General features: G+C 39.6%; 1 long non-coding RNA gene across 1 annotated transcript in view; it reads right to left on the bottom strand.

Annotated features, from left to right (window-relative positions):
* Positions 1-26,990, bottom strand: part of LOC120802189 — a 47,876-nt gene that overhangs the window by 7,017 nt on the left and 13,869 nt on the right. Inside the window, exon 2 of the long non-coding RNA XR_005709206.1 lies at positions 8,413-8,476. This is a non-coding gene — a long non-coding RNA (uncharacterized LOC120802189). The remainder of the gene's footprint in view (positions 1-8,412; positions 8,477-26,990) is intronic.

Raw genomic sequence — 26,990 nt, 5'->3', positions numbered from 1 at the left:
GCAACACCCTCGACGCCAGATCCTTCCACCCACCTGCCGAACTCTGCCGCCATGGCGGCAAGCTTGGCACGCAATAAGTTGTCAGTGTTAAAGGCAACAAGCTTCAGTCAGAAATAAAACAGCTTCTATTTAACTAACAAAAAGCTCCAGGCACAGCTGGAGCATAAAATACCAAACTGCAGTAAAGATTAACCGAGTAATAATAAAAACATTGCCATGTCATTTTTGCCTGTCATGTACCCAAACACACCACTGACTGCCCCCACCCCCTCCACCCTGTCTCCCATCCCAACACCCACCTCACAACTCCTCCCCTCAGACTAAAAAAAAAAAAAAAAAAAAAAAAAAAATCGGATAGATGTCTCTGACTGTCTCCTTCTCTTTGGGGAACGCCAGGCAAAGTGGAGGCTTCCGGAAATGAATGCTCCGCGCCACCCGACGCGTTGCCTCGCATGCTCACTCTTCTGTCTGCCACCGACTACGCCTTTTGTGATCCGCCTCTGAGCTGAGGATGAGGAAGAACAGAGGGAAAAAAGGGCAGCAGTAGAAGAAGGGAAAAAAGGGGGTGAAAGAAAAGAGATGGTGGGGGGTACCAAGCCTAGATGTCTGGGGGAAGCTGCAGTCAGACGCAGGTCAGCGAGGTAGGAGCCCCCCCCCCCAGCACAGACCATAACTCCATCTCAGCGTTTGCATTGTCAGCTCCACCTCAGCATCTTACCCCCCCCACCCACCCACCAACCACCAGCAGCACTCCTCCTCCTCTTTGCTCCAGACACTGGGACATCAGCCATGTCGTGACACTGTCATCTACACCCTCTACTTTTATTTTTCCACCTTTCCCTCTTTTCTCTACCATCACAGGTCCAACACGATAGGCTGCCATCACCGAAAAACAAAAAAAAAAAAAACATTTGCTTCCTCCAGCTGCCACCGCAACTTGCTATCGTGCACCCCCCCCCCCCCCCATTTGACCCTTCCACTCCCCAAGCCCTACCTCTCCAGCATCTGCTGCCCTTACCTCCACATCCCCAACCCCCACCCATCCCATCCCATCACACCAGGTCTGTACCTGTCTGCTTGTCTCGCTTGTCTGTTACTCCCTGTCTGCATCTGCTTGCCCAAAGTGAGATACTGCAGCAGGAGTCTGCAGCGACAGCCTTCGCTCTTTCTCTCCCTCTCCCTCTCTCTCTCTCACACCCTCCATCCAGCCTTTGCTTGTGAACACGTTCCTCCCTGTGCTGATCAATTTCTTCTTTTTTTCCAGTGGCGCACGCACACACAAACACACACACACACACACACACACACACACACACACACTGCAGTGAACTGGATGGCTGTGGTTGCACTGTAGCAATCCCGCTGTCTTGTAACATGGACTGTAACATGAATGCAGCTTGCACTCTTTTGTGCAAACACAAACAAAAAAAACACTAATCAACAGATACAACCGCTGATACAAAATTGAGTGCAAACAGTCATTTGAGACAGACGACACACGAACAGGTACCCTCAGACGGACAGAACTACAAGCGAATGCACAGGTGACAGCAAAAAAACTGGCAAGACCCCCTAAAAAAGGACAGAGATACCGAACATGGCATGAATGGAAAGACAAGACACAGGAATCAGTGACACTACAGCGGCTCAGATCAGTTAACACACACACAAACTGTCAAACAGACAGCGAAGTGGTCATGAACACAAACAGTCACTGTCACAATATTGTGACTGAGACTTAAAAGCAGCGAGTAGCAGCGTAAGGCACATGTTTGCCCAGGTCAGATGGGAAAGCAATGGCTAATATTGTGTCAAAGAACTGCTCCATCACTGGAGAGTGGTCTTATAATTTCTGCTTGTCAAGCATTGGATTTTTAAAGTATGGTTGCATGGTTCCACATTTGCAGACATACAGTACAAACGCACAAAGTATCTTCCTCTAAACTATCTACATGTACTCATCCAGTCCCCCTGTGTCTCTCTGCCAGTTAAGCAGCACAGAGACACACTAATGACCTTCACATATAGAAAGATGTCACCTGCTGTGGACTACCAGCTCTATACTTATCATATATACTTATACATACTTTATATGTAGACATCCAACTATTAAATATACTGTAATATGCATTTGAACTCTGCAATCACAATTTAAAGCAAAAGTGTTTAAACTTGTATCGAAAAATTTTTGCAGGGTCACGGTAAGTGAAATATGTTCATTTCGAATTTAATTTACTTTTCAGGAGTAAATATTCTTGTCCTGTAAATCAAACGTGTTCCAGATGGACAACCCCAGCGGGAATATCAATTTGAGGTTTTAATGTTTAACAACTGCTTCACTTACGGATATAGCAACAATCCCTTATTTTCAGATCATTATTATTATTTTCAGATATTGTAAACACTACAAATGTTTTCATTTTTAGAGTATGAGATACTTTATATGATGAATGCTATGAAACTGTGGGTCAAGGCAGGAGAAAAAAAAATTTAAAGAAGACATTTTTCTCATCATTTTTCTGTCTGAACGAGATCTGCCCTTGACAGCTTGCTCTAATCTCAGACCTTAATCACCTTCAACACCCTGGATAGATTAGGGTTATGACCCCGTGTGACAGAGGGGGCAGGGAAAGAGATCTGCAAATCTTATCACTGATTGATTATGCCCTTTAATTCAAATGGAAAACAGCAGCTTTTCAACTCTGCTGCAATACAGAAAAGGCTGAACTGGAAAATGTCACTTCATCAATGGCGAATGTGTCACTACCTTTCTATCCTACAGAAACATACAGAAGCAGGGCGAGCCAAGAGCCGAAGAGGTGTAGAAGTAAATCCTGCAGCCAATGTCAAAACCGTGGCCAGGTTGAAGTCTATGGGGGATGGTCTGTTTTCTCAGATTGGCTTAGTGATGGCGGTGGTGACGCAGAGGCGGGGGGTTGGGAATGTTCTGTATGTTAAAGCCAGCAGGGCCAGCAGGCGGCCATATAGGTGATCAATCAGCTCCATTACAGCCATGTCACCGCAGAGTGTGGAGCTGTTGCCGCATCCCGCCCATCACCCCTCTTTGTACACACGCACACAAACGTTTCTTGCTTAGTTTCTAGTCTAGACTGGAAATAGAACCCACTGGCGTGATGAAATTAGTCCACAGGAGCAAACTGGATACAATGGCAGATAAACAATCCAGTCGCTGTTATGGACCAATGACACATTTTCAGAGAATCGGTGGGAATCAGGGCATGTAGGTGTCTTATTAGGGTGGGATTTGCCACTGATCAGAGAATACAGAACCAAGTTGTTGTGACAGAGCTGAAGCAGATTCTAATTCACTCTCTTTGATTTGTGCCAAGAAAAAGCTTTACAAAGCATGCAAAAATAGGACCGGCTCCATTGTGATTGTTAAGTAGCACGCAGAATGAGCTAAAAGACATTAAGTGGCAGACACTTGTAATGACACCATTCATTTTTCTACAATAAGCTCAAAATATCTCCATCCAGCCCAGAGATGCATATCTGTACCAAAGATGCCAGGCAAGCATCAGACAGGTATGCATACAATGGACTTATCTCAGTCAGAGCAAGCAGCACAGAATGTGAACATGGAGCTGCAAAGTAGGAGGGAATAAGGAGGAGAGTGGAGGAGGAGGGGTGGGGGTGGGGGGAAGCAGGATGCAGGGAATATGCGATGCACAGCGCCTGGCCAGCCAGCCAGCCAGCCAGCCAGCCAGCATGCCAGCGGGACATTAATGACGATCATGTCTTGTCACACTAGCTGTCGGGCCAGTCAGCAGATCCTGCCCTTGTCCCTGCCCTTCTCCAATCAATGGCATTGATCTGTCCCAGGGGTCAAAGGGCAAGAGCGTATCAATAGGAGGAGAGTGGCTGATGCAGCAGGCGGAGAAGGGCTGACTCCAGACAGATCAATGACACCCCCCGTCTGCCATCGGTGTGTTATGATTATTCATTTGCCATTAACCCGACCACATTAAGGGAATATGTTTCCTAGGGAAGAAATAGTGCTCGAGGCTGCTCGTTTTTATAGGGAAGTGGGATTTTATGAGTTGGGGAGCTAAAGTACCAGTCTGGCCAGAACTGACAGTGTTCTGTTCTCAGACGATTTGTTACTAAGGTCTCTACCCGTCAGTGACGTCAAGAAAAAAAAGGCCAATCACTGCTCTCAGAGTGGTTACAGATGCAGTTGGCTGATTTAACCAGTATTTTGTGCCTGAGTTTCACTCCCTGTGATAGATTAGGGTGGCTCTTAAAAACTTGAGAAAGAGAAAGTATCAAAGTATATTGCCCCTGTGCACTTGGCCAATTCCTCTGTATACACTGTTTCCTAGATCTCTAAACAAAATCTGCAATCTGATCATAATGTATATACTGGATCCACTCCACTGACAATGGGGGCTGTGTGTTTTTGGCTTTCTAACTCAGTACGATTTACCTTGAACTGCAGATATAAAGAGCTCTGAAGTATCAACAATTTTTTTATCTCTCTCTGTTTAGCTGTACACGATAGGAAACAGAATCAGCATTTTTGGCTTTGGTAGTAAAAACAGCATTCAATTAATTTCAAGGCTGACTAATGCATTTTAAACTGGCAAAGGATTTCAAATGATTGATTCAAAGCTTTGTGTTTTTAAGAAGTTTTTTTAAAACAAGAAAGTGTTGAAATGAGGCAGATATGATATGATAACTTTGTGATAGATACTATAATTGCTTGCCCAAAATAGACAGAGTTTAGGTATATAATTTGCTGCTATTGTTGTTTTTCACTGATAGAATTTGGTGTAAAGTTGAAACTGAGTCACTGTCAAACTACATGGCATTGCCAGCACTTTCTGCTATACATAATTTGGACTGCAGCATAACAAATTCAATACAGAGAATCTTTATTTTATTAATTCTTAAAGTCCCCTGGCCAACTGACCTCTCACAGAGGCTGTTATAGCAATGGGGACCCCCCCCCCCAAAAAAAAATAAAAAAAATAAAAATCAGTGGCCTGAACTGTCTAATCCCATAATTTATTTGTTCAACCATCCCATAAATGAAGGCCCAGCTGGAACCAATGACTTTTAGCTGTGCTGCTGGGGCAGCTGGAGAGGGGAGTGCTGAGGCAGCATGATTCTCAGCAGCGACGCTTTCCTCTACACATCTGGTTGAACGATTGGGGCTCAGAGGTGAGGAAAGATGAGAAAATCGCAGTTCTTAAAATAAACTCTAGCAAGGCACATCTTGACTCTCCATGCTCTGTTAAATTTGTGAAAGCTAAGGAAGAGGAAAGACTTCTTTTTAGCTAAACAGTAAAATAAAGTATATATTTCTGATTAAATAAAGCAGTTAGATTTCAGCTTGCCTCAAGTAATTCTTCATTTCAAGCTGACAAGCATTACATCCTCTCTGTATTGCTCTGTACACTGTACACTTTTCAGGAGTTATTCCGATTATTTTCTGTGAGTGGGTTAGAACAGCAGTGGTGTGAACCCTGGTAATGTTTGGTAGAATGAGAAGGTATGATCTTCCTGACACTGGGGTTACACAATAGGAGATAAAAGGGGTTCTTGAGTTTCAAGGGATTTACCAGGGTCCCATTCCCTCAAAGAAACCTGTTTGATGACAGTGACTCTGTTGCCAATGCAAAGCTAAACAGGATCTCTGGCCTTAGTGTCTTAGTATCACTCCAGATTTAATTAGTGATGATCTAAAAATAGCTGTTTCCAATTAATCCCATTCAATATCTGTATGGATAGGAAACAGGTAAGGGATTTTCCAGTGTCCTCTACATGTCCAAGATGATTTGGGGAAATTGAATACCTCTGTAAACTTAAAAAAACTCAAAGACTACTCTGTCTATTAAATTACTCTCTTTGTACAGCTTTGGCACTGTGGTCTAAATATCTAACTTTTTCTGTAAAATGAATAATAGATTTATTATTATAAATCTAATGTATACACAATTATTAAGACAAAGGGAATCAAAAGAACAAATACAGCCATCAGAGATTATTGTAAATTATTCAAAGCATAATATCAATTTTAAAGTATAAAAACACATCTGACTTAGTATGAGGCCAGTTCAATGGAAACTCTAAGAATCAAAGACCACTGAAAAATATGCAATCCTAACCACATGAAAACAAAGAGCTAATTGCATAAATGACAAAGGTTGGAGAAAGGTGGTCCACTCAGCCCTGGCCCTAAACCCAGCAAAAGGAGTGTCATCCATCAAACCGAAAAAAAACTATCACAGTGATAAAGAACTACAGCAGAAATTACAACAAAAGCTCCCTATTCAAGCTGCATTTCAAATCAAGTTGTGCTGGAGAGTAACAAACTGTGGTAAATCTTGAGCTGATCTGCCAGGCCATTTTTCTCTTGTGTGCTGCTTTGGAGTCATTTTACAAGCCGTGGCTTAGTGCCAGACAGAGATGAAGTCAGATGCATTCAGCCTAGTGGACAACTCGACAGTAAGCAGAGACTTCAGTGTGACCGAGCCAAGCCTTGACCTGAACATAAAACCTCGTATCACAAATGCTCATTGTATGGAACTGCAGACAATATATCACAAAGCTCAGAAGCAAAGTAAAAACATTCATCGTTTCCCATGCTGGGAAACCTGGAATATTACTGAGGTCTACGGAGGCAGCTTGGGGCAAACAGCTTTAAATAATCTTAGGTATGATAATCAAACCTCTAAATCCCTGAGAAATGTATCTAACCAGAGTCAGCTGCCGAAAAATATTAAAATGTAATGTGCAAATGGCAATGCTGTTAAACCACAGGGTATGACAGTCACCAGGAAGAATCTGTTGAACAGAACAAGTCAGATTTATTCTGATTAGTATATTTCATATTTTGTGATTATGTCGAACCATCTGTGCATCATAATGTTTGGCACATGCGACTGAATAGGAAGACGCCACGGCCCCATGCTGACTAAACAGGCTTAGGTGTAATTCCAGGCTGCAAAGATGGAGCGGCAGTTTAAAAAGTGAAGCCATCACTGTGTGAAATAAGCTCCACCACACAATACACCTTAGCGAGATAATGGAAATCCCAAATAACACAATAACTAAAGAATATTTAAAACATTTTAATTATTAAAGTGCCACAGTGTTGATTCAAGAGTTTAACATGTCATTGGGCCTATTTAGTAGCATAAACCTGCGCTTATTCCAAAGATTTGTCATTAACACGGCTCGATATATCAGAACTTAGAAACAGATAGAGGAAAACAGCTGACTGCTCATTTTTTTGCGCTGTATGTTTTGCCGTTAAAGGGACACCATATTACAATCGATGCAGAGCGGTTACTGTGACTAACCACAGTGCATTACGTCTAAAAATACAGCATACATCAAGCTAAAACTAACTGAAGGTCTTAAGCTGCAGCAGGCTGGCTGACCATTGCTCAAGGTCAGTTATAAAATGAGAACCGCAGGTGGGCAAAAATTACATTTATATGAAGACCATTAACACTGCATAGAGCCACTATAAAATTAAATGCTACTGAAAAGTTCGATACTGTATGCTGCACTATAAGCAAAGCACTTTTCTGTACAGACTGATGTCATACGTGTACTCCAAGGAAAGCTAGAAGGTTGTACAGTTAACTCCCAGGGTGTAATTCTAAACCATACAACCTACTACCTCAACCCGGATGCACACATTTTCAACTAGGGTTCCTCTCCTCTATTTATTAAGCAAAGCGTATCATCCTCTAGCTTAATTTACTCCTTGTCCTCCTTATCTAACACAAAGCCTCATCACCATCATCATATTTCAGTTTAAGCTAACAAAAAGTTTTACAAGTAATAGAAAACTTGTGAATTGCTGGGACATCAGAGCAACAAAACTTTTTTTAATAAATACTGCCATCGGATTATATTGTGTATAAAAAACCTATACGTATCACCTATACAACCAAAGTTTCTAAAACAAAAAGAAAAAAAGTTAAAAGACGACGTTCACACCACAGTGACAAAGACCCACAGAGGCGAGCTTGTGCTGTCAGATTTGCCACAAGATCGGATCTACGGGTTTGTGCCAAATGGTTATGGCCAAAGTACCAAAACAATCGAATAAAGGGCTAAAAATATTAAATAAAATCTGTGCGCTGTAGTTTCATATAATGCAACAAAGAACTATGTATGTGTGATGAGTCTCAGATGATGTAATTTAAAGAGAGATTCCAATCAAAAAACATAAGACTTGATCTCAAAACTTCCCCTGTGTCTCTCAGTGTTCATGCAGAGCATGACAGTAACAGTGAATTGAAAGTCTGGAATTAAAGGATTGTAGGTTCAGTTCAGTTGGCATTTAGAGAAACTGCAGCAATGGTTTTTTAGAGATTCACCCGAAAAAATGAAAGTTCTTCACACAGATGGTGAGAGAATTGTGATACTTACCCTTCATGGATGTGTCTTGCTTATGGGGCTTTTGTTGCCTGGGGTCAATTTTTAGTTCGCCTCTCTAAAAACAGGACAAAGAGAATTGTTTTTAAATACCACACAATGTTAGGTAATCGCTGTTTTTTAAGCTATTAGTGCATATTTAAATTTGCTTGTAACACTGGATGAACAGCTACAGTGCTTTATGAAATACTAGCAACACTACACTACATCACTACACTGCATAAGTAACCAATGCGTGGTATCCTGTAAATACTACAGAATACCATGACCTGGATGACTGAGAATCTTCACAGACCCAATGAGTGGTATGATGGTATGATGGTGAGAGAAGAAAAAGAGGAGGATTACATTACAAAACGCACCAGTAAGTGTTCTGACAACATCAGATCCACATGGGGAAAAATATTTCCGCACAAATTACTGTACATTCTTAAGTTGCTGTGCCGCGGTTTGGGAGCATCACATGCCTCAGCAGTCCCTAAATATGAAATTAAGTCCATAATAATAACCAAAACTCTGTTGTGGACTGCTATCCCAAGCTAGCCCACAGAATTGCCATAGCAGTCCTCTTCCTGGCCAGCAGCAATGTGGCTGTGGTGAGAGGTTAGCTCAACTTAGCCAAGACCACAGATAGCAGAGAGCAGAGCCTGAGAGGGATGCCAGTGTAATCAAGCATGCCACGGTCAGCTACCATTAACTGTGCCAGTGCCAGAGAGCCACAAACAACGGAATATTCCTATGGCTGCAGTACGAAAAAGGAAAGTCTGAAGTGAGAAGACAGTGAAAAAGCCACTTACCCAGATTTCTACTGTCCGATCTGATTCATCATCTCTATTTATCTCAATCCACACTGTCTACCTGGATGTGAGCAATGCGCTACAAGCGTTAAAACCGTTTTTGTTTTTTCTTTTGGTAATGAGAGGAATGATGAAAAGACCGACGGGCACTTCTAAACTGAGCTCACTGACAATACGGGTTCATTTCAGCGATGCGCTGTCCGCCATTTTCTACCAAACAAACAAGAACAGGAAAAGGAAAACTGGATAAAAAAGATTTGTTTTATTCAAAGTTTCCCCCTTTTCTCCCTCTTTGTCTTTCTCTCTCTCGCCTAGCACCATTACAAAATCTTGGCAGAAAAGATCACATGATTTCCTACCAGAAAGCCACAGCATTCCCAGTAAGTATTCTGCTGACATTGTGACATCTGCTGACATCTTTTGTCTAAATCAAAACGTTAGCCCGGCCTGCCCCCTCCCAGAATCTGGCACCTTCTGGGGGGGAGGCAGTGCAAAGGGTGGTGTTAGGAGTCATGGCAACCTCTACCTGGCAAGCTGCCCAGCACCCCGAGGTGGGGAGAAGTAGGGGCCAATGTGGTGTCGAGCAGGAATGCTTAGAGCCTTCCAAAGTCAACTCTATGGGCGTGGTGGTTGCCTAAGATTTCAGCTCAGATGCCAGAATTTTTTTGACAAAGTAAATACAAAAGACTGGATGCATGACAAAATAATGATAAACTCGTACTTTACCTCCTGATTCAAATGTGACTGAAATAAAGTTTATATGCTTCTTTCCTTAAATACAGTTCATCTAAACCATGTGAGCCCATTCAGCTAACACAAACAGTGGGCCAGATTTATGATATACCACATAAGTCACGTAATGTGGCTTTGTTGAAGAGTCTAAAAATGGGTGTACTGAGGAAATAAGGAACTTCATGTGTATGTTGTATAAGCAATAATTAAAAAATTAAATTCCCATTGAAGTCCTGTTTCTTCAGTGACGGAATAAATACGATAGAGAGATTCATTTCAGGTAGATAAGCTCTGACTTCCAACCAGAATTTGAGTATGAATTTCTCATTCATCAACAGTGAACAAACCTGTTTTCCCACGCTGCATACTTCTGCAATTTAGCCAGAACAGTAGCCAAACACAGTCAGGTGGTTTGTTACAATAACACAAGCGTATGTCGGGAACCTGTGACTCACTAAAGAGCAAGGTATCCACCAGACACAAGATTAGAGTTCTGCCCCGAAAGCCTTTCATACACCAGCTCTCACTTAATTTAACACCTAACTGTTGAGCATCTGCCGTGCTTGCTCAACTCTGTTCATGATTAAATAAGAAGATGCTCAATTTGTGACTGGAGCAGGAAGCTATGGCAAGGGCTTTTTGATGGTTTTGTGACACAGGCTTTTGTGTTTCTTTGGTTTTTTGGGGGATTTTTTTTTTTGTGTGTGTTTTATTACATTTGTGTGTGTCTATATAGCATGTGTAGAAAGGTTTTTTGATAGCTGACAATCAAATCATATTTTTTTTCCAAACTTAATAATAGTATAATGATAGTACAATAATAGCATAACTTTATGTATATTAAGCACTTCCGTCACATAATACTGGTTAGAGAAGACAATAAAATATAGTCAATCAAATACAAAAAACATAGAATATTTATCCAATATTAACTGTGGCCAGTTTGTCAGGCTGGTGTAGTGGCCAGGACAAGCAGAGTAAGATCTATTTTTCATGGTGGTAGAAGGAATAGTGCAAACAGCATTACTACATCTTGGTAGTAAAATTGTTTTTTCTTCATGATGCAAAATTACATAAGTACAAAGGTGGGCGGAGAGGTGCATAAAGTTTGGAGACGTATGCAAATCATCAAAATACCAAGAGATGATTTAGTCTTCAGTGTCACTCATTTGATAATCTGGTAATCCCACAGGCAAATGAAACCAGGACAGAAATGCACGGCTTTTACAGTACACAATAATAATGAATAATGTAAATAAACACATTCTCCAACCAGTAGACACATTTAGATCGGCATAAAAGATACAGGCCTAATGTGATTATAATTCCAGTAAAGCAGTCCACACTGACCTGAGGATTAATGGCTGATTCTTACTATTATCTATCATCAGCAACTGCTTGTAACAAAACTTTCACCTTAAATTGATTAAATCCCTGCAGCCATTTGAAGGCAGCGGGACAGACATGCGTGTTAAACCCGCGGCCTAGAAGTGTTGTACCAAAGCACAGTGCCAACACAAGGGAAAATCCACTGTGGTTACATTGAGGAACTCATATGCATTCAACACCTTCCTGCTGCAATATAGCAACACAAATGTCCGTGCTATCCTGCACATCAGACTGGTCAGTTACGACTTGTATATCTATGTACTGCAAATCAGCAGGTTTAGGAAACAGTGACATCCCAGGTATACACTGCCGCTCTGCACTCCCCAACAATAAAAGTAATTTTACTTGGAGAAACCATTCTGTACTCTCCAATGATGAGCCATTTTCGTCCATGATTGGCACATCTGCTTATTAAATATAAGGTGAGTGCTATTACTGGCTGAGAAGACAAAGATTAACCACCACACCCACTTTATATGCCACGTCACACAACCCTTTTGCATATAGCACACTGTATATAAGACAGTGAAGTGCAATTACATACATCCTCACTATATATACAATAAGTTACTTTGTGCTAGTCATTGTGATCACATAGTTGAACTAGACCTCTAAACAAAATGACCATGAATCCCTCTGAGCTCCTCTGCTACATTAGCCTACATTAAACATACTCAGCTAAAACAGTTCCAAAACATTCCCCCACTGAGAGGGTCATTTCATATCCTGAAAGGCAGGAGGCCAGGGTCAAAGTTCAAATTAGAGGGTGGGGGTGGTGTGGGTTTGGGGTGGTGGGGTAAAGGACTTCCCTTGGGGATGGGATATACCATTATGAACCAGACAGGGATGGAAAAATCAGACAGACTTCTCAACCTGGTAATACATAGGACGCGATAAATATTTATAGTCAGTGGGGGAGGGAACGATATATCCGGAAACAATAACAATGTGAAAGAAAAAACTATGCACAGTAGTTCTTTGAAGGCACCCCTTTTTAAAAAAAATTACAATAAATTATGTATCAACTGGGAGTTGCTCATTTGACAATTGGCATTTTTAAAAGTATAACACATTACACATTTTGTTATCTTTACCAAAAGTCTGCATACTGGCAGCCAAAAGTCTGAAGGAAGATAATTTGTGCTATTTTATTCTCCACAGGCACACTAGAGACAGGGTGTTATTTTTGGCTCAAAGCTCTTATCTCCATTAATTTAATGTTGCCTCAAGCCATGACAGAAAAACAGTCAACAGGTTTATCCAGACAGAATTTAATACAGTTCCGTCTAATGAGAGACATAGCCACCCAGCCATTTCGTAGTGTTTGGGTATGTGACTTGATTTGCCAAGGATAGAATAACACAATAAAAACCCTAAATGCTGAAATTTGACATTCTGCACAGAATATTTGGGATAAGTCAGTTTCCTGAGTTACTGTGCATACTGGAAAGAAACTGCAGACTACGATTGGCCATGAAAGAGAGAGCTGAGGCTGCACATACGATTTATTCTGCTTCCCCTGTAGAGAGGCCTAGTCTTACTGTGCCCTGGTCTGGCCCCTCTTTCTTAGTGTTCATCCACTTGCAAAAAATGATTCACCAAGAAATAATATTACTTTAGTGCGAGAACAAATATAACTTCTCATCAGGAACAGGTAATTTCAAAACAAGGAAGTCATGACACTCGCAGACATTGCACAAGATAAATTCTGTTGTTGTACTATTAACATTAATTTTGGAAATCTACTTCTGAGCCCTTTGATGTACACAGAGGAGTGTCACAGGCATACAAGGTTTTATGTGTAAACAGTACAATAAAATACAGCTTAATTGGGTGCAAAGGCCAAAATAGAAATTCAGTCATGAGAACAGAGCCACGTCCGTCCTGTTGAGCATTTGACAAAATGACAGCGATGCTTCTCAGTATTCTGGTTTTGGAAGAGAGTTTTTGATGCTCACAAATATTGACTAAAGATGACAGACATAATGTTTTGTGACTGCTAACCCAGGGTGTAATGTTGCTTTAAAAGCTAACAGAGCTTTGCCGTGCAGCCAACCGGGGCGATGACTTTGCCTGACCCACCTGTCTGTTGATCCTGCTGCCTAGCACCAGACTAAACACTGAGATTTTCAACAAGGCTTATTGGCTGCAGCTGACTAACCAACAGCCAATCAGCACACAGGGAGGATTGGAGGGAGGGCAAGAATCGGATTGTGAGAATAGAAGGGAGAGGAAGAAACTGTGCAGAGACAACCAACTCTGAACATGAAAGGACGCCAAGGCAAAAAGTGCACAAGCTAGACACAACAAGTTCAACTGTCGATACTTTTTCCACAGAAAAATCTCATCATTTTCTATCATCGAACACAAAGAGTGTCTTTTGGGGTAAATAGACAAAAATGCTGTATCTTAATTCAAAGACACTTGGCGATAGAGATATTGGCGGTTTTTGCTGAGATATCAAATGTTGATGCAAAACAATAGCAAAGCAAAATGGCATCTGTTTCTGAATGGCACTGAATTGATTACCTGGCTTCAGACAAGGCTACTATCAGACTGTGCTTTTACCGTCGCTAAAAGGGATCAATACCTAATGAATTCCAAACGGTGGAGTTTCAGAAACGTAAATGTATCCTACACATGAGTGCATAAAGTAACCTCTATGGATCGATGGATATGACATTAAACACAGCCAGAGGAATGCATCTTCTTAATTGACCAGAGCATTTTCAAATTAATTCAAACAACAATTAAAATGGATTGGACTGTGTGGCACCTTCGTCCTGGAATCTTGGAGAGATTTTTATTGTGTGTTCAGCTCACCTTCTGACCTGGCCTTGTGTTTTAATTACCACTGTCTCCTATCAGGCAGCTCAGGCAATACGACAAAAACAATGGTGGAATGAAAGGCTTAGTTTAGCATTTACATAGTGATAGAATTAGCACCAAACAAAGGTTAGTATTGTCATCAAATCAAATGTACTTAAAGTACACAGCTACTTTACAGAAATTTTAACTAAAGGTAAACAGAAACCAGGGATGAATCTTTGTCAACATTTAAAACATTTTGTTTGATCTCGTAAAAACTTTTTATATGTTTTCATGGCTGAGTCAGTTTTAAAAAATATGGATACCAGAATGCTGCCTTTAGGAGCTGCCTACATGATTATTTTCTTAGAAGGAGATAGTTGTTTTAAGGTGCTTTAATATTATAATTTGCCACATTAACACCTAACAAGCTAAAATATGATTCAAACAGACAGAACCGCTTTAAAAATATTTCCGTGATATTTAGATAAATTCTCTGATCATTGGTGATGCGAGTAGGTAGATGCATGGTTTTGGTTTCACATTTGCTTTTATTCATGTGGTCTGCCATTAGAAGAAATACTTGCGGAAAGAACTGAAAAATGGTCTTGACATTATAAAGCAAAACAATATTTAATCTGGAAGCTGTTACAGAACAGTGCATTACTGCTAGTACTTCATTTTAAATAATAAATAATAAACCAGGATAGGATAAAACAGCATAGTAGTGCAAGTGAGCTAAAACTTAAGGTGCTCAGAAATACAACTCAACTACAAATGCTCAACACGTAGGTTGAGTTTATGTGATTATTCTGCATAAAATTCTTTTCCATTTTATTATTACCTAAAGAGTACAAGGAACTATTCTTTAAACAGCCTTATGCAGCAAAAAAAAAAGTCGTTAGTAAAAGGTTCCAAAAAATACCTTCAGTTTGAATCTGGTTCATCGCTAAAGGTTATTTGAGGAATCAGTACACATTCAATACTGTTCTCTAGTTATACCCAACATCAGTAATGAAGCCAAGCTAAAAGACAGTTTTATGCTTACGTCTGCCATCTAAGATCTTAATGACAGGTGTGTAAATTTCGAAAAAAGTTAAGAAACACTACATGGCACAAATCATTTTCCACAGGCTATCTCTGGAGAAGCGGCGCGTAATTGACAACGTTAAGGATGACTTCTCATTTAGGAGGCAGAGAAAGTAGTTATCATAATGATACCTTTTCTCAGCGTGTCCTTACCAAATGCTTTCCCAAAGATAATGCCTCTGCACAACCTCTCATTATCAAAGCAATCGCCTGACAATGGGAAGAAGAACACTTGAAATTGCGTGAATTAGTGTATGAATATGAAAAAAATGACTGCCGATTGAAGACTTTAATTGGGCTCTTTCAAAACAATCAGACACAATTAGGAGGTACCAGTCAATAAGCTAAAACTCATAAGCAAGTGGAGATGAATTAATATTTGATGATTTTTAAATGGCTATTTGAGCTCAGATGCCTTTCGCTCACAGTTGGGTACTAGATAGCGGAAAGTCTCCACATCTCTTATTGCAGCTAATAAAGCAGGTGACTTGTAGGTAAATCAGCAGGTGAATCAGCACTGCCTTCAAATGAAAACAACCGTTAGCTTTTAATTGACTTCTTAAGCACTGTCTGAGCAGGTCTAGAAACTTGCTCTGAATCCTTAAGAAATCCACAGTGCACTGTACAGATGTCAGCGAGGTCAAACAACAACTTTAAAGATTAAACTTTTCATAGAACCAAACCGTTTTGGGTTATACCCAAACCTGGTAAACTGTCAGATGTAATAAAACTGTTTCCATCCATTCATGTTGATGTCAAGAATAATCCCAAAATGAGCGACCATTACAAGCTGAACAGTTGTTTATTATTATGCATTATTATTATGCATTTTTCCCACTTAAAACACACGGCTGTGCACAAGAAGGGCCACTGAGGAAATGATTTCTTGCCTTTTCAAACTACTGCCGTGTGTTTTTTTACTGCCCCAAATTCAGTTTTATCTTCTTCTTACATGCAGAAAACATGATGATCATGAAGAAGACCCACAAATACTTAAATGTTTTAGCAAAAGTTTTACCCAAGACTGGCTTAAGTAGAAGACAAACCCTAACTGGCAAAGTTAGTGCTGATCTAACTATTATACTTTAGAAGACAACCCTGGAGCACTGTTAGTTTCTATCTATACATCAATTTTAATTAAAAAAGAGGGAATGTATATTCATGATGTTGCTTTATGGTAATTTGTTATTTAGAATAATTAATTGTGTTTTTAAAAAAATATTATCACATTAGTTTTGATAATACTTGATATCTAAAAACTGCTCTGAACCTTTCATTTTCAAACACAAAAAGTGATGGCTATCGAAGTAGAAGATTTGTAACTGAACACCTGTACATGTTGATGTTACGCCAGCCTTCCCACAAATATCATTGAGTTATATTCCGTGTAATGAGTTTTCATTACAATGTGCCTGAATTAAAGGAAATATTTTGAAGAAAAAAGCAAAAGCTTATTTGGATTTCATGTGCAATTTAAATTGTGTGCCGACCTAAACTGTTTCAGACTCCCACAGGGAAGTAAAAATATGAACATGGCATACTTTTGAATATCTAAATCAAGTAACATAAAAATATTTTATTAGCTTGAATATGGCTTTGAACCTAAACGACTGGATGAAATGAACAAATCCTTTACTGATATACAGAAAGAGCTCAAGGGTCAACTCTGATGACAGAAAATAAAACTGCTTTGATTTATTTTTTAAAATAATGCAACTGCTAATTCAGAGAATATGACTATGATATTACATAAAACAAAATGGCAAGCCAGATTGTGACTGGCCAAGTACAACACAGATGAAAGACTTACTGCAGACACCAGTGCAGCTGACAACTGTGCAACACTATATTATGTACTGGTTTTATTCTGCTGGACCTCTCTGATCTCCAGCATACACCCATATCCATGTGACACGCATAGACCTACAGTTTACTGTATGGTACTTCTAAATGTATAGAGCAGGACGTACAACATGAAATCACATGCAGCTGGCCAGGAAAGTAAAGTCGGGCACGTGTCCAAAATTCATGTCCATCAAATTCTAAATTAAACCATGTGTCTTAGATTATCATTTCTCTAGCCATCTTGTACAAAAGCATGAAATATCCTCACATGGCCTGGAGGGGTGTGTGTGTATGTGTCTGTGTATGTGTGTTTGTGTATGAGGTCTTGAACGTAATTCTGCAGAGATGCGCTCCAGTTGAAAACATGTGGCTCCTCTCACCCCACAGCCATGTAGCCTTACACAGCACATGTCACTCAGCCGTGATTGCAGGCAGAGCAAGCAGGATGGGACAGAGCAGGGATTATAAGGCAGCCTGGTGTTTCCACTGGGGTCTCCCCTGCTGGGCTACATGGTCCCAGCTCCCTTTGTCTGCTGTTAACCCGTTAAATCCCGCGGAAGAGCCCATTCAGAAATGTGTCACACACCCCGGGGGTGCATTTTGTGTGGAATAATCATCTTAAAGAGGTTACACAGCATTGCCCATGATTCCAATGAACCCCCCCCCAAACACACACACACACACACACACACACACACACACACACACACACACTCATTTGTTTCCTGGGGTGTTTGTACTTTCAATTATTGTCAACTCTTGTCTTAAGTTCTTGCAAACACCTTCAGACGACATACTTTAAGAGGAGGTCCCAGTGTAGTCAGTCAACAACAACACACTGTTAAAACAACTCTTTCAGCCCTTCTTCACAGATGTGGTTAATATGGATAATGATTTTTGCATTTTATATGAGGATATTATACTTCTTATTACTCTCTGGATACACACTGGTATGTAGTATTTCAGCATTACAGACCAGGCACTTCTCTTTTGCTGTTGTGTTGAGCATAATTTACAGCTGACTATGTCCCGACTTATTTCCTAAAATGTGTATGTTTTTGAACTATAGACAGAGACAGAGAGCGCACACGCGGGAAATGTTGTGGGTTCACTGAGAGAAAGCGTAATTATACAGCAGTAATGCCCTCTATGATTAACGATGTTGGCCTCTGAAACCAAACCACCGGGCCAATAGCAAATTACCACTATAAAAATAAACCATGATGTGAACAGGTCAGCGAGGCCAGAGCACAAAATGTCTCTTAGTGTGTATTTATATACATTGTATGAGTGAATGGGTAACAAGCTCTAGTAACCCAATTAGTCTTCGTCCACTGTCAGACACCAGCTCCAACTATATCAATGTTACACAGTTCTGCAGTCATACAAAAAAGTCTGTTTTTGAAATCAGACACAAAATTAGAAGGAAAAAAAAAGGCAAAGTTGGAAAATCATGTCTCTTTGAATGAAGTGCTTAGTTAGTCTGAGTAACGCCATTACAGCTGAGGGAGGAAGAAAAAGAGAAAAAAAAGACATGTTTACCATTGTCCCTGCTCTGGTGGAGAATGCGGTGCAAATAAATATCAAATGTACGATGTTATGGCCTAATCCTTTAGGCACAAACCATTCCCAGAAATAAGGCAGCTTTGGCTGAATCTGAAGATCAAAATACACCTATGACTAATCGGCTCCACACAAAATTCCTGAAGGGTCTATTAAGCACTGTAGAGTCAAGTTCACATTTCTTGTCAAACACCAAGTACACTGCTCCGCATATAACCACATTTGATTAGTTCTCCACAGCCCCCTCCACGCAACAACACACACACACACACACACACACACACACACACACAAACACACACACACCCTACTCAGATGGAGAGCACTTGACTGGTACCCAAATTGAACTCTTATGCACTCTACTTCTATGAAAGATAATGCCTTTTTGTAGTCAAACTGCGATGGAGTATTTCATTGAGAGAATGGCACTCAGAGTAGCAGCAATCAGGGATTCTTGTGGTTATGAATCAACATTTGGAGACGCCTGAGCTGGTGTCATAAACATAACAACTAAGTGATTTGCCAGTGTACAAAGACACTTGCCAAATTTATTTTATGCATTTTCACTAAGTCTCCGCTAGAGTTAAACCACTTATAACAATCTAAAACAATGGAAAAAAATAGCTTTTTTCTTATTTCTAAAATGTGTAACAGATCATAAAGTGAGCACAAATTAACTGGACAATACCGCCAGTAACTAATCACCAACATACACAGAACCACACACACCGCCATCCTCAAAATGTTAAAAGTGAGTATACTGACATGGTTACAGGAATTTCTAGCCTTCAAAAATAATATCAAATTAAAGCCGAATATGAGTTGCTATATCAGCAGTACAGCTGATGGTGTTTGAATGTGAATATCTGTGTTTTTTCTGTTCCTATTGCTGAAATCTGCACCCAGATCACAGAAGGGAATCCTGAGTTGTGCATAAGGATCTACCTGTCTGGACTTCATGCTACACTGACATTATCCCAGCTATGACAGCGATCTTTGTTTTTGTTTCTGATGATTCATTTGAATGGTTTACAATGGAGTTTCACACTTGTCAGCATCCCTTTAAGTGGCATCTTCATAAACTCCAACATCCAGATGCTAAATGAAATGAGCAAAACACAATGTTTCAATGCACGTAATCTATCTAACTTTATCGCACACTCAAACTCATAATTAATGACCCATTAAATGCATGGCCCGTAGTTTCTTATGAGTATTAATTTGAAGTATGCATGCATCTTAGCATCAATCAGATGAAAGCCTGACAAATGACCCATTCTTTTTTAATAACAATAAATCAAAGTGCGCACATGGCCGACTCTCTGAGACTGAGATAATCAAAAGCAGAGAGTGAGATAGTCAAACATCATGTCTAATGTCCCAACAAACTTGAGGATCAACTGTTTCCAATTAGGATTACAAAGACACATGCAAAAAAACAGAATGAACCCATCCACCCTGTCTCCGTTTGCACACACACAAAAAATAATATTTTGCAAAAAAAAATAAATTCAAATAATAAATCGTTTGGTTAAAATTCTACTCACAGCTGGTCGGAAGGCCATTACAAGAAACTGGCTTGATGCGGATCCACACAGACATGGACAGTGGTTAGATATAGCACAGGAAAGGAGGATGGAGAAAATGACTTATTCTCTAAGGGTGAAGGAAGAATGAGTTTAACAGAAAATGGGAAAAATTGATTAATTTTAGAAATAAAGACATCAGCAGCATATGATTTTTATTGATAAAAAAGAAAACTATTGTATAAGAGCTTTAATAAGAAAACATTACTGTAAACAAAATTACTAGTTTTATAATGTAACCCCTCTCTTTGCAGTTGTATGCTCTGATTTTATGTACTTGTTTTATTTTGAATGTACAACATAAAAACAATAAATACAAAAGAGGAAAAAAATTCTAATTGTAAATCATTTTTATCGGTCTCTTTTTGTGCCATTTTCTCTCTTAAACAAGATATGAGAAGATTCTCGCACTTGCACAAAGCCTTGTGCACCATAGTCCATGTTAGTTGTCATTTCTCACTTCTTTCATTGCCGTTTAATCCAGTCACATCAGCTCCCTGAGCAGGTGAAGTCAGCCAAAGACTTTCCCACGGTCTGAGAGCAAATCCAACGCCCCGAGCCCTTCCTGAGGGCCGGCCATCTGTCCATTCTGTTTGGAGTATGTTAGGGGGTAAAGCGTCAGCTGCATGACCAAATTCAACGTTCCAACACACCCCTCCTTCATGAAGAGAAGCCCAAAGCATCCATTCATCTCAACACACACACAGCTTGTGCCCAAACACAAACAAATCAACAAACAAACAGACTCCTCACATTCGACAGATTTTTTAATCCAAAACCCTCACAGACATTCTCTGTTATTGTAACAATTATGCACAGTTTTCCACAACTGATCTGTTAACACCTGCCTATAAATACCAACATTTTTACCAGGTTAGTGTTCTGCTTATTAAAAGCAATAAATGTAAAGAATAAATTCCTGAGAAAAAGTCAAATGTGTTCATTGCATTGTTTCCATTCCTTCCTTCCTCTTTTTATGCTTCAAACATGAATGTTGCTGATTGGGGAGAACCCTCATTAAGATGATATCTCTGCCTCTCAACAAAAGAGTTCACCACATAAACCTTGACCTTTGCTCCCTCCAAGAATAAATCATCTAAGCCACTGACTTCCACAGAATAATACAACTTCACACAAGAGCAGCCCAAAATGTAGACCCAGCAAATTTGAGAACATCATTGAGGTTCGTTGAAAAATTATTTTACTTTGAATTAGGATTTGCCAAGATCATGTGACGCATTTCTTTCTTTCTCTAGCACATGCTGCCACCCCCATCCCAAAGCGTTCTCCCTACCCTTTTTCCCTCCTCAAACTGATGTGCATCATTTTATTTCCCCTCTCAAAGAGCGACTCGGCCGCTGGTGGATATGGTCCTCGCCCCGGCCTGACGCATTTTTAAAATGCGTGACATTGCCTCTGTGGGAGCATGAGAACGGAGCTTCCTCAATAGTAGGGTCCCCATACCCGGCCCGTAACCATGGAAGCAGATGCCTGCCCTCCCGGCCCTCCTTACCTCCTGTCGATCGCGGGCTGTGAGCTGCTTCGGCAGTGAAAAGAGGCTATGCCTGCCTTTCTCCTCGCTCTGACCGAACTTGCCCCGCTCCTCAAAAGGAGCCATTGAACAGGTCACTGGTCTAGACTTGTTTGCACGGTCCAGGGAGCAGCCTTGATGTAACCCTTGCTCTCCTCTCTCTCTCTTTCTCTCTCTGCCTGCCACACCAGCCGCCCAGCGACTGCAGACTGTGGAGGGGTGGCGGGGGGGACATTGGAGACGTGGATTTGAAAAGGAGCCCGTCCGATTTTGCCATTGTGCCTTTTCATTCATCGATCGAATGAATATCGAACCTTCTGTCCCTGTGTGTGTGAAACGGATAGCTTAGCAAGCATTTTTTTCCCTCTCTCTTCTCAGGTCTGTGTTGTGGGCCCAGAGCTGTGATTCCTTTTCTCACTATTTGTAAGAATTTCAGTTTGGTTAAAAAAAATTTTTTTCCTCTTTAATAATTCCTGCTAAGTTCGATTTTAATGTGGTCTGATATCTTGATAAGTTATTAATGCAGAAATTAGGTTTAGTAGATTTCATCAATCTTCACTGATCACTGAATAATCTAATGAGCTTGACTCTAGAGTACATTTTTGATGTTTTATTTATTGATTAAACACATTTCCAAATGTGTGGAAAAAAAACTCAAATCGTGTAATTGTGCAATAAATTCAACAACAACAATTTTTTTGAGAATTATAATGGATCAAGAAATGAGCATTAGATGACATTATATGCAACCAGAAGTGTAAAGCAATTATGTATTTAATTTTGAATGCATTTGCTACACTCCTAAAATAAATCTAAACCCTTTGTATTAAATACTGAAATAATTTTGGGGGGACAAAAGCTAAACAGATAAAAAATCTTAAAGTGAAGCTCGAAAAGTTTCTGTTTGTGGTAGAAAATTCTCAAGTGCTTTGTTATTTCCTTATTTTCCTAAGCAACATTTCATCATTTTATAAATAAATTGAGATTAATGCTTAAATTATTGGATTATCTGATCCAAACTAATATTTTACAGTGTAGACAATATTTCACATAAATAATCCTTGTAAATCAGAATATGATTTGTCATGTCATGACAATCGACAACAATTACTTAGATATAATCATTACTTCAGGGCAGCTAAAATTATATACACACATAAAGTGTGTGTGTTTACATATTGACCTCTTGCAGTAAATGGTTACGGGCGAGAATAGGTGCATTTGACAGGACGACAGAGAGAGAAGGCAGGCGAGAGCTTCGATGACAGTTTTAGTAAAAGGTGAAACGATCAATGTCTACATATCAATAATGTTCGATCAGGGACAGGCTCACAGATAAGGTGAGTATTTTTTTTCAGTCTGATTCATAAAGCAAAACTCTTCCCGTTGTTAAATTGACAAATGATTTTATGACTTGGCACCCACTTGTTTCTCATAAACATCTTTTTTAAATTGGTGTGGAAAGAAAAAGCTAAATTCTTCCCTGATATGTTTTTCAGGATTTATTTTATACATTAAATTCTGTAAATGTACAGATTCTAATTACTAAGTACTCAAAAAAACAGTGAATGAATTCAATGTAATCTTGATAATATTTTAAATATGTTGACAAAAGAAAATTAAATTAATCTAATGCATTCTAACAGCCAGAGGTAAACAGTTATATTTCAAAAGTGTTTAGTTGCATGATGAAGGTTAAAAATAAAACACACAAACAAATGAGGTGAAAAACAAATTGTTAAGATTGCATACGTACTACTTAGAATAAAATGTAGAAAGCAAAGTCTGCAAAGAAGAGCAGTTATAGCTTCCATGCTCCATGTGACAAGTTGCTATGCAGGGGCCAATCAAAGGGGGCTGGAGGGGGAACAAAACAGGGCAGAAAATGAGCAAATTCAAAGGCAGAGGAGGAAAGCAAAGGAACCAGTGAGGTAAGAAGGCAAAGGCATTGTGTTCGCACAACAATCAAGGCTGCTCTCACAGTGAGTACCAGGCCTGCCTCCGAACGTATTGCTAATGCCATAACCCACATCCAAACAGTACAAAACCAAAGGGCTGCGGCAGGAGCTCTGCTACTTGTTTTAGAAAATGTGTCTTACGTAAAAATAAATTATGTAATTAAATAGACAAGAAAGCAGTGTCGCCAACAGCCAATCAACGCCACTTTTGCAACAGTTTAACATTAGTATTTAATTACTTTGGGTTTTATGAGATTAAAAATCAGTAAGATTATAATGTGAGAAACATGTTCACAAAATAATAATTCTGACAAATCTTGATCTAAATAATACTGACGGTATCAGTGCCGTTATGTCGTGTACATACAGTGTCATAAAACCAGAAAATCATGAAATTATCATTTTTACCATTTTATATGCAGATTTGGAACAAAAATATTAATAAAAATTAATAAGAGTAAGAAACATACTGAATATGGTGAGATTGTTTAACATGAATATACTTTTAATGCAATCTCCTCTACTTAAAAGGAAACATCTAAAAATAAAGATAATATATAAAATAAAGTCCCCAAAAGATTGCAGAACATCATTAATTCTTTTGGTTACAAAAAAAACAGACCTGTGATATAATAACAACAGAAGTAGCATGTTGAAATAGAGCTAGCTGATTTGAACAGGAACAATGGCAGGGATGGGGGTTGGGGGTAGGTGGGTGGCTGGGGCGGGGGGGGTCTCAACTGAACCAACATACAACAAACTGACAGGGACGGGCTGGCAAAATCTGCCACAAAGACACGTTCAACCTTTCTGTCTCATATTACACACTAGCACAAGCCAGTATTTTACAGACATACAATATACAAAATAAAATTATAAAATGATGTGTTATGTGTGGTAAATAAAATACAGCAGGGAAGACTTTTATATATTTACAGTTTCTAGCTCAAATCATTTTTACCTCTTTAAACCAATTCCAAAATGTTCTTATTTCTTGAATGTGTTGTAAAATACCATATGGTAAAATAAATACAGAAATAAAATTTTAATTTCTTTGAATGAAATATGTCTTTTTTCATCATCTCAAATGATCCCTGAGTACTGCAGAGGAGTGGAACAGAAAGAAAGATCTGGTATTGTTCATATTAGCACAACCACATTTTGGAACAGTGTTGGATTTCACTGCACCACTCACTGTCTCTGCACCTCAGACCCACAGACACACACACCCTCGAACGACAGCTCTGGCAGATGTTCCCTGGGACATACAAGTAAACCAGCGTCCCATCATCACCATCATCCTGCCTGGAAACAGTGGCAGCCGAATGCCAAGTGCAGCTCCACAACGTCTGCTCTCCCTGCCGCAAAGACACGACCCAGTGTCAGCAGCACACACGCATCATTACAAGGCAGCGAAGCTAACCGAATACAAGGGAGAGTTTGCAAGGGATGAGAAGTTCCAGCTCTCACTCTCTGATTTCTGATTTTTTCCCCTTGTGTCTGAACTGATCCTGTCCCGGCTTCCTGAACGCAGATTGAGCAGCCAGCAAACCGTGTGACTACAGCTTACATGTGACATATCTGAGCAACTACCATTCATTTTAATGCTAGCTGAGCATAGGAGAAGACCAAGTCACTGCTCTTGGTAATTAGAGTTTGACTGCTATGAATATAGGAATAAACTTTAGTGACTCTAAAGTCAGCAGTTACATTTCTGACAATAATCAATATCCCTTATGTAAAAAAAAACAACAACAAAAAAAAAAACTAAATTATATACTGTATATGTGTGGGTATACACACACACACACACACATATATATATAAATATGTATATATATATACATATTTATATACACACACATATATATACATTTATATATATATAATATATACACATATATGTATAATATAGATATAAATATAAATATATAAATCTATTAAAGGCCTCTCAAACTGTATTTAGACCATCATGAGATACTAAGCGTCCCTTGGCAGTCCTCAAAGGTGTGAAAATCCTTGGAGATATTATGCCTTTAATTAAGAACTAATTTACAAAATAAATGATTAAACAAAATAAAGAAATGTGAGAAGAAAATAAAATTTCATTGCAGTCTTTACAAATTGATCTAATGTAGCTGTAGTCAAGGAGGATCCTCTGGATACAATGACAGGCTAAAATAAATTTAAAAGGCAATATAAAAGGCAAATCTCATCCCAGGCTACCGCTGCACCAACAGACCAGTCTAACACTGCTACTAACGTCCTTGACACACACAAAAAACTCTGAGTTGAATTAACTTAGACACCATTACTCATGATCTGTTGTCCCGTCTCAGGGCGACAAAGGCATGTGTCTCCCTCCCTCAGGTCAAGCCCATAGGCTGCTGCACAAAGCACAGAGAGCATCATAATCTCCTAAACCCCCTGGAGTTGGCCCTGCTCAAAATCCACAATGCTAAGCAGATCCCAAACATCTTCACTATATTATCTACCTCATACTGACTAGAATTTGACTTCTTTTTTAAAAAAAACTCACATTTTAATTATGGCTACTAATTAAAATAATGTTTTCGACTATGAAAGCATAACTAAATGGGTCAGTTTTGATAATAATTGTGGACATGAGTGATGATTTTAAGAAGACTATCTCTATATGAAACTCTCTATGAAAAATACAACATTGAACGCCCCTGTAGATCACAAACAGTGTGAAGAGCTATGATCATTTTGTATGAAAAGCAGTTCCTAAATTTTTCACAGCAAGGCTGGGTTTCAGGCGCACACCATCACTCTGACCAAAGTCAAACTTTAAGCTTTCCAAGGTGCTTTATAAGGTGAATTGGAACAAAGGGCCCCTCACCATAACTGCTACTCAAAGCGCTGTTTAATTAGGTGTAGAGCAACAAATCCTCTCTATTCAGTGGCTGGACACTTGTGGTGTTGGAGGGGAGTGTATCGTTGGTGAAAGACTCCCGTCATAACACTAGAGGAGTGTCCCCTCCCTCACAAAGACACACACTGATTCACTAATGCCTGTGTGTTAACAAGCCCATCGTCTGCTTCTCTAACTCATTGTCTCTTGAATGGGTGCTAATGGAGAGACAAAACAGCACACACACACTGAGGCCCTCCTGCAACACACTGCTCTTTTTATAGACAGAGACTGGACACTGTGTTTAAGTTGAGGGACGACATACCATGCTTCAGCTTGTTAGATTGTATAGTGTAACTGAATTTAACAATGAGCAATTAAAATGTAACAAAACAGCTA

This window comes from Xiphias gladius, chromosome 17 (genome assembly GCF_016859285.1).
Source record: "Xiphias gladius isolate SHS-SW01 ecotype Sanya breed wild chromosome 17, ASM1685928v1, whole genome shotgun sequence".
NCBI classification, from domain to species: domain Eukaryota; kingdom Metazoa; phylum Chordata; class Actinopteri; order Istiophoriformes; family Xiphiidae; genus Xiphias; species Xiphias gladius.
Note: the sequence above shows the minus strand (reverse complement) of the source record. Positions and strands in the feature narration are given on the sequence as shown.